Genomic DNA, 10,876 nt, shown 5'->3' with positions numbered 1-10,876 from the left:
CAATAATTAGTGCTTTTTTGAAATTGAAAAGTAAATAAATGTTTTCCAAAAGTTTTATACTGTAAGAGTAGCCGACAAGCATGTAAGGACCCCTGAGTAAAAAAGTTTAAAACTAATGTATGTATCTTTAAGAAAATGAGATAATTACGATATATCAGTAACTCAGGTTCTCAATTCATCTGCATATAAATAATTATGTGTGTTGTATGAATGTATTTTACGTTTTCATAAAAACTGCAATGATCTGTACATTTTATTAGGTATTTTACAAATGCAGCAAAATTAAAGGTACTGCAAAATATAGTACTCAAAATATACCAATATCATCAACTACCCCTTTTCCCATTTATTAGTCTTCTATAGTGATTTAACAGAAATTAATTAATTAAAAAAATTGCACAGTTTTACAATTATTAATTTCATTGTCATATGTTGCGTTACAGTGCATGTGAAATATTAATCGTAAAAGTTTTATAGCTATTGACTGCAGCTGAACAGACCGTATAACAAAGACCGTATACAAAAAAGGCAGTGACGGTTGAATATTTTTTGAATATTAATATAAAAAATGTTTTCATTACATATGCAATAATTTAAATATTTACTTTGTTTTTAAGAATAAATTTTAAACATACTTATTTTAAATATTCTTCAATGTTCAGTAAAATACATTTATATGCATAACATTTCTAGCAGTTTTCAACATTTATTGATATCCCTAAGACTATAAAATTTTATTAAAAAATTAGCTGAAATTATTAAATAACCCAATAATTTCAACAATCTGCACTGAGTACAGTATAAATTTGCAAGCGTTTAATACAATTCTCCCTAGGTTTTATGTAGGCTGATTTAGGTATGACCTTTAGGTCCTTTAGCGAACTTACTTCTATTGCTCATTGGCCTATCACATGCGTCGTTTTCTAAATTACTTAAAAACCAATTTCCAACATTTTTATGTGAATGTATTGAAAGATTTAAAGTTTTTGACATTTACTTTATAATTTTATAATTATAATAAGTCAAAAACCTATCATCTAAACGATCAATCATTGACTTCAGATTGTAGTAAGTTTGTTAATTTTAGAAGTTCCTTTGAGAATTTTTGTGGAATTCAATGATATGCTACAGTAATTAGCAAGCAATAACATGGTGGTGGGTTGCTGGGCGTCTGCTCACATAGGAGTCCATGGCAATACGTCCACAAACAATCACACATAGACTAGATCAACCAATTTTGTACACCGAAGCCTTATTGTGGAATATATTTGGTATATAACGAGGTCAAAATAATTTGGAGAAGTGGTTAGTAGAATTGAGCTGATGGTCTGCGTTATCGCCTTAAAAAGACATGTCTGTCTAAGTTAACAGGATGTCGACTCTACTTGGAGGCAGATTCTAGTCACATTCTTTGACTATGCGGCCTTAAATATAGCTAAGACGATATAAATGACCCGGGATCTTCTATCCTCTTTAGTTGTTAAGATGTCCTCAACAACTGACATTTTGATCTACATTCAAAATGCAGGGAATCCTCTGCTCTGTAAGGGTCGAATAGCAGCACAAACGAGCACTCATAGTCGCAGTTATCTTATTGCTGGAAGTTAATTCGGTTGTATATATATTATTCTATTATTCATTGTATAGATAGATATTCACATAGTAACATATTAAAAATATTGTAAAAGGTGACTATTTTTTATATCATATGAATCATTCATTATTCGTTTCACATATTAACTTTAAAATTACAAATTAAATAAATGTAGCATATTAACACTGCCTATACTAGCTATACTCGCTGTCTTTAACTTTTTGATCTATGATTAAAATACTTTCCAAGATATCCAGATGTACAAATACATATATATGAAAATTTAAATATTATAATATGTTATGTTAGTTAATACCGGTCATCCTAAGGATCCGCTTAAGTGTATTGGCCCATAGTCGTACAGTATAAGAACTTAAAAGTTAATATTATATTAATTTCAAATGCAAACTTTGTGAATGAAAATTTTTGATATTTAGACCTTATTTTAATGCTACCGGAGCAGTCTCTAACTATGATTAGAATTTTATAGATTCCATAAAAAAAAATATTGCTATTACCGTTAACATTAATAAATAATTTTATACTTAAACATCTGTTTAAAAATTTTGTTTTTAATTTTCGAGTTGTTACGTCGAAATTATTTTAAAGTCGGCTTTATTTTTTTAAGAATATTAACTTTTTTTCGAGCCTTAATTTTCTGTATATTTCTATACGTATTTCGGCAAATTCGCTTTTGTCTTCATCAGGGGAATTTCTAATATGGTGTGCAAAACCCCTAATATTTTTTTCAAGATCCTGTAGTAGAAGAATGTTGTGTACATAATTTTACCATGACGAATTTACAGATAAAAAACAGGGACTAAACGATTTAAATTTTTCTTTGCTAAATTTTAATAATTATAAAAAAACAATTGAAAAGATTTTTTATCATATATATTTTATTATATTCAAAGCATTAATAATTTTGTACGTTAAAATAAGCAAATATAGGACTCAAAATAACAACTGTCTAACATGTACATATATTTTCGAAATAATATACATACATACATACCTGTTTATGCACAAAAATACTATTAAAATGCCGGATTGAAGATGAATGCAATATTGCAATAACAACAACAGGAACAGTAACGCGCCTAAACTCACGTCCTGATTTCAACAGTGGAAGATACAAATGCCGTAAATGCAATTGCAACAAAAAATACATACACACAAACCCTTAAAGGACTTTTAGAGTTTAATTCAGGTACAGTTCTTCCAGCAATTAGTGCTCGTCGTACTGCGTTCAAATGTGTCCTCACAGAAAGCCTAGTCTTTCCTTGCACCCTTTTGGTGCCAAATACAATTACGGTCGTTAATGCATATACAGAAATGAACTCTCACAGAAAGATTTTCATTGCCAGATCAGGAATACGTATTTGTGTGCTTTTGTGTACCTCAAATTTGTGTTGTACTGCATCGATTCCTCATATGCGTTTCCATCGCATCATGCTTCCTTCGTATTGTAGTTTCCTACTTCACTTTGGTACATTTCAAGGCAACCTTTCTGCCTTAACCGTTTTTGTTTTGTTTATTTTTGTTTACACCCGTAGTTTCTATGTCTTCAGTTTTGTTTGAAAATTTTGGCGGGAAAATAATTTTGCCAATGTTTTTAGTCGAGAGTTCAGTTTATTTTTGATCCTGTATCTTTTTACAACTTATGTTTAACCTTAAAAGGAATTAGTTTTGACATTGTAATATTTTATGGAATAATGTAAAATTATATGGAAATTTATGCAACTACAATATACATACATACATATTTAGTATTAGAGTGTTTTTTGTACCTATGCAAACAAACGATATAAAATATTTAAAACAAAATTTCTTTGTTCCTAGAAGAATAGCCAATTTTTTAAATAATATAAAATATGAATACATCTTCTAAGTATTAAGAGCAGAGAAATTGTCATTAAACGTTAATCGGATGATTTTTTTAATTAGATATAGTAACACATTACTTACCACAAGGTACGACAAACTGCATCCTTAAATTTCAAACTTTATTAAAACTTTAATAGATACAATATCTACATTTATTTACAAATAGTTAATTCTCTCACCTTTTATATATTGACTTTTATAAATCATCTATATGTATTATTTATAAATATGTAGTTTAAAAAACCAACAAAAACCAAAATTCATAATGCTATTAAATTATTCAAAAATTACAAATTCCTCGCCATTGAATGATTTACGTCATAGGTATAACATTTCTTAAAGCTACCGGGTTTAAGGCTCCAACAATTACAAAATTAAAAGACAAAAGAGAACATTCTACGTAAAACTGTTTAATTTTCTTAAGTGAATCGATTCAATAGATCAATACTCTCACGTTGACTTTGACTTGGTTCAAAAATATGTTTATTTAGACTCTGCTTCTGGATAAATCCCGAAAGGATATTTGACGCTAAATAATGTTGATGCCAAAAAAATTTGAAATTCATACTTATATCCTTGGATTATCAGTAGGAGACTGCAATTTATGCTTCTAGCCTTTCTCAAATCGAGTTCTTGAAACTAAAATCAAATGATATTTTAATATTTATCAATAACCTTTATCTTATTCAGAGTCAGATAATGTATATGCTATAACACAATACCCCAAACAGTTATATATACATATATTGATCAGTGAGGATAGTATTAATGTCATTTAGATAAAAAAATAATGTCTTCTCAGTTCTACTTAATGGGTAGAAAACATTAAAAGTAGTTCTATATTCTAATTATAAATAAAGTCGTTTGGAAATCTATGCGGTTTTTTAATTCACCAAGTTTAGTGACAAGGAACATCAATTATCTCTGGATTTTGATTAAAGAAATACAAATTACAAAATAAATTAGGCTATGAATACATATGTATGTATATATCCACTGCCTATCCGAATATAATGGAATTAGGCAACATCTGTCCAAAGGACATATTGGCATTCTTAATTGCTACTCGTCTATGGAACTGAAGTGGGTATGTCACAATAATCCTCAAAGGATGCAGTGACGCGGTGACAAGTTCCCAAACCCATTTTAAAAATCGAATCTAATCTAATATATTATTGGTTCTATTCATCTCTCGTGAACTTGTTTAAAAACTAGATAGACTAGATTTTCGTTTAAGCGAGATTTTGACGTACTGGATCAGATTTTAAGAGAAAATGATCATCTTTCATCTTTGCTTATGACACTGGAGTATTCAATAATTATTATACTATGTTAATACAATAATTAGGTTCATATAAATATAAAATTAATTAATTAAATTTTTAGATTTAAATAAATTTAAAATTAACATAATCTGTATTTTTACAGTAGAGTACATACACTTATAGATATTTTATAAGGCTTTAGAATTGTTTCTCTTAAATCCACATAACAGTCTGCGTACCTTTAATTTAATATTAACATATTTCCTAATAGGTATATGTATTGACGAATATGTTGGCACATATTTGATGCTGTATCATATATTTTTGGAACGATACCGCATTTGAAATGTCCACTATTTACGTCGTTTATAGGACACCCAAGTATACTACACCACGTTACTCATATATCTATGTACATACACACATGTACGTGTAACTGCATTCGAAGCTGGATATACGTTGCTTAACAGCATTATGCTGACTTTCATAAGTATGAAGCATGTGTGCTCACAAGTCTATAAATATCCTTTTTGGTGTAAGCGATTCGCAGTGGTTGTTATGAAAACGTTTTCTATGGAATTGCTCCGTTCAACGCAGAAGTGAGTCATATGCGTGCGAATAGATGGATGCATGTATATACAATTCCAGTGCAATATTGAGTAGCAAGGACTCATGCGACATTTGAGAATACATTCGAACGAAAATAAGAGTATAACAGTGTATTGGGATAACGCATAGCAAACCAAACGAGGCATGTAAACACCGTACACAGTCACAATAAAAGCAACACCGACGACGACAATAAGGACATATGCAAAGAACTTAGAATTGTTACGGTTATACTTTTGTATATGGACTGTTTTTGAGCGTTAGGGTTATGTATCTGTGTAAAGCTAGGCATTGATCTAAGGTCAAAGGAACATTTTTATTCATCATTGCTTTACTATGTCAATATCAGCTTTTGGGGTAGCTTGGTGGAAGCGAAACGTGGGAATATGTCAGTTATATATATTGAAAATTTAAAATTCCTTTAAATTTATTTTATTAATACATTTTTTGGACATCTGTTGTATATTTTAATTTAAAAAATTTTTAATATATAAAATATAGAATATTAATTTTTATAATAGTATAAACATTATACTAAAGAAGTAAAGGATTAAAATAAATTTTTTACCACAACCTATGCCAAAAAACCATGGCCTTAAGGTAGAGAGTAGAAAAACAGAACTAATTATTCTTTCTTTCAATTTCAATAATTTGAAAAAATTGTATAATATTTAACAATCATATTCATAATAATTAATATACATATGAATATTCAAACTCCCTGGCACGTGCTTGGTATATAGGCATGTATGTGATACTGTCCAATTGGATCGTACATAGAAACTCAGTTAGTTTAAGTCGTACTCTTTATTCGCGTTCTACTGTTCTTCTCTAAGGCATGGCTAACGCGCCAGTGAGCCTAGAATTTTTAGGATTACACCCAGTACATGTTGCAAGGTCACAAATAAAAGCGATATTTCTATTTTGAATTTTTACTCCTGCTCTAGTTTGGTTTACCCGAACCCAAAAATTGATGTTGGATATTTTCTGAGGCCACTAGAAGCGTCATATTCTTCGTAGACATTGGTTTATAAGATTCTGGATTTTTAACTGGATTGCAGTAGCACTGAAAGTAATATACTCTGATTTACGTATGTATGAAAGTTACCACCAAAACGCCACGAAAATTTTGTTTATCAACAAAATTTATCAATGGGAGTATGTTTGGTATGGTGATACAATAAAAGAATCTTAATTTTATTAAAATAATATAAACTTTTGTTCAAGTATTATGATTTGATACTGACATTTTTACCATAAATGTATAAATTAGATATATAAAGTTTTTTAATTTATCAAGTTAAAAATACACATAATTTTACAATTACAATATCTTAACAATAATTAATTTACTCACTTAAAAAACTTCACAATTTTTGCCATTTTTGTTTAAATTGATAATCCGATATAAATCACATTTTACTTAATTATCATCCAAGAAACTAGATCTGCCACATAGACATAAAATCGCAACTCCAGCTTCCACAAAAAATTATCAGAGTAATCAACTCATTGCCATGTGCTTCATCAACATCCTTAAAAGTCAAAATATATTCAAACAGTTCAAATCCAATTACATATACCTACAGCATTATTGGGTATTGCGAAACATACGCATACACATGTACTATATGTATGCCCAAACAAAAACCTATAAACATACTCTAGTAGAAACCATTGTTTCTACTGCCTCATTGCCAAAAATCACATTCCTATTAATGCAAAATCAAGTACGTTATACTTCTCAACAACCTGTGAATACTGGACACAGTTTCAGCCTGAGGAACGTGGAACGTGGAGCAACGACAACAAAATTAAATGTGCAGTACAGACAAACTTTTCATTGCCAAAAAATCTCTTCGAGAGCACAACAATAGCACAAAAAAAAAATCCACACTCCATATCTGTTGGGGATTGCATTGTCGTAAAGCCCTCAATATGTTCAAATACAAAGTTTACCTAGCAAGTAATGGCAAGTCATACTTGTATATATGTATATATCGACATAACAAACCTCATGAATTCAACAAAGTCGATGATTCCAAAAAGAAATAGTCCATATGTGTGAACGCGTGTTGCAGATTGTATAGGATTTAGCTCATACATTGCGAACTATATTTGAAAAAGCAGCGGAGAGAAAATTTTGTAAAGGGGATAATTAAAGAAAATCTCATCAAGTGCACATCTTAACAATCAGCACGCAACCAATGCCTACTCTTAAAGTTTTTCAAAATCCATTATTAAAAAGACATGCGGTTTAAAATAATGGTGTATAGCCAATAGGCATAAGTGGATGCTTTGGGTCGCCAGCACAACCTAGCCTAATCTTATAGTATCAAAATTTGTAAATTTTTTCTAAGTTAATCTAAAATAGTTTATTGAAATAGTGGTATTGTATTTTTTGTTAACAAAAAAAAACCAAATCTCTTTTAGATAACAGATTCAGTTAAAATTAAAGCCAAGAGCATTGTGTTAAAAATGGGATTTTTGATAGTTTAATAATGTCTTCAATAAATTTTTTCTCCAAATCCTTATCTAAGACGACTCTGTACAACACAACAAACTCATTCCATTCAAGAACATGAGTATGTGCTCCGATTAAAACAGCAACAGACATTTTAACTTCATATCCATCACGGTGGAAAGTAATATTAACAAGGCCAATAGCAGAAATTTTATGCCAATCAACCGGTCAACAAATATCACAACCTGCGATGATGATTAACTATGAGACTAATGGTTAGTGTTGTAGGAATTTAAATGGCATATACTGTTTGTTGGAAGCTTGTCATTTTAGTTGTTTTATTTATCATTCGACTTCTAATAGGAAGTCTTTTTAAACTTCGATTTTTATGAAAACAGCTTATTATTAAATCTGTTAATTGTTTATTTCAAGTTTAGATTATTCACAAGTAAATTAATTACATCTAAATTATAGTATACATTTATAATTTTTCTCGGAGAGAGTGTAAATACTTTTGATAAACGTTAGACAAGAATTAGACACAATACACAGACTAGTAGCTACCAAAAACCATGAGCACATTTTGAAAAAATTGTTTAATGTAACATAACATTTCAATATAAAAAAATTTGACACATATATTGGCACATATCATATGAATAGAGCATATGATTATTTAGTTTTTAGCACAAGTTGTCAATAACTTACATGTATTCTTGCGAAGAGTCTTATCATTGTCTGTAGCTTTTAGGATTTGTACAGATTAATATGTATCTGAGAGTGCTCCACACCATTTGCAAACAAATAACAAGTACTTGATATAACCCTACACTCTGGTATCATGAATCTTTATAAATATCAATGTAATTATACTTGTGCTATATATGTATATATAATTAACTATATTAACTATCGAAATACATCAAAATATTTATAACGAAAAATAGCTACCTTTAAGATTTTTTTAGTGGAGAATATGCATGTCGGAAATTAGACATATATATTATAATAATATAATAATAATATATAATATAATATAATAATAATATATAATATAATATAATAATAATATATAATATAATATAATAATAATATATAATATAATATAATACATAACTAATATTTCGAAATAATACTTATTGCATTAAGCTTTATTAACATATGTATATTAATCTTATAATTAAGGGGATTTAAATCTTTTTGATTTGACGGTTTCAAATCACCTGATAAACATTCAAAAAAATCTTTAACCCTGATTTACCAATTATATATATATATTGATCATAAAGTAAATAATATTGGCATTGCAGATTCGAACGTTAAGCTGTAAACGCAATAAAAACTACTTGTGAGTTTTAATTCTTCAATATTAATAACTGAAGCTGAAATAATATTTTATGTAGACAACAAATAAAAAGTTTAAATCATGAGGGATATTCATGCGCAATATTCAGCAACTTGATAATCAGTAAAGTAATCGAGTAACAAACGTCTGAGCCACCTTTCTAATTCTTTCACTGTAGAGTAAAATTGAACTGCCTAAACAGCTGATTTAGTTTTCGCTTGCTTGTTTTTGATATGAAAGCAAACATGAATGAATGAAAAATATCTATTTTTTTATTTTATCTTTTATTTCTATCTCTATTTCTATATTTATTTTTTCAACATTTTAAATTTAATTTAATCTTTGTGTATCACTGTACAATAATTAGAATCAGCTATTTTACCGAATACCAGAAATATAATCAGATCTGATGCTTTGGAATATACATAAAACTTTATCACTTTACCGAGTTATTGAGCACCCAATATTCAATAGCACTATTAACAATTACTTATATAACATATTTGTACATATAATACTTATGATATAAATTTATTTAAAAAAAATTAATTTTATATAAAAATATGAATATACACATATTACCATATGGTGCGTATTTTAGATGGTTTTGAAATTAATTTAATATTTAATATAATTGTAGGATCTAGGACAAATCGCAGTGTGAAAGAATCATTGATTACTTTGTTATATGTAAGCATATTATTTATTTCAAAGTTAATCCTTTGAAATAAAGTAAGTACTTATATTTATATAAATAATTTAGAATTTTTAAAACAAGTCATAACTAGTTTTTACTAGTTAAAAAAATATCTAAAAATGGTTTTAATAAATAAAGTTTAAGGATAAACCTAATCATTTCCATGTCATATTCCGATTTTAAATTCCTCTTAAAAGAAAGTAAGTGTTATTACCTAAATTATCACATTATTTTAATTTTTATTATTATTTAAATTTATTTATTTATTTATTTTTAATTTTTAAATATAGTAATTAACCGGTCTTTATTACAAAATAACCAGAAAGACCGACATTAATTCAAATAAAATACTTTATACAAAAATACTAAAAAATCATCAAATGGGCTTTTAGGAATATTATACGGCAACTATATACAATATAACATATATAAGAGCAAACAGCTCTTCACATTGGCATAGTTGAGTAGTTGAGCAGTTGAGAGAACTAGTTAAAAGTGTGTGAGTTAAGCATTTAGCATTTATTTTTCATATTAAAATTGTTTGTACAATTTTATAAAGAGAAACAAACACGTCGAAATTATACTGACAAATTCGAACTGAATTGAACTAAACTGTACCAAAAAATTCAATATTAAAAAGATATGTAAGCAGCAACAACCTCTCGCACGCTTCATATTAATTGCTTACCCCTGCGAGTATCCACGAACGAATTTCATTACTATGACGAGTATTTGTCTCACACAATATTACCTACTATTTATTCTTTCCTTCACTTGCTCTTATGCCTATGCAATGTCGACCGGTTGGTTGTATTTTCAATAATCTGCTTGCTGCTCGCTTGTGCAAAATTTTTTATATCAGCACGACATAAAATCTCAACGAAAAAATAAACCCGTAAAGGCAATGAACGTACGAGTACAAATGAATTTTAGGCTTAATATACTCGCAATGAAAATGTTTTTTATGTTAATACTGATACTCTTTTAGCAAATAATAAATATGTGTGCAGTCTGC

The sequence above is a fragment of the Teleopsis dalmanni genome, chromosome 2 (genome assembly GCF_002237135.1).
Source record: "Teleopsis dalmanni isolate 2A chromosome 2, ASM223713v2, whole genome shotgun sequence".
In the NCBI taxonomy this organism is placed as follows: domain Eukaryota; kingdom Metazoa; phylum Arthropoda; class Insecta; order Diptera; family Diopsidae; genus Teleopsis; species Teleopsis dalmanni.
Note: the sequence above shows the minus strand (reverse complement) of the source record.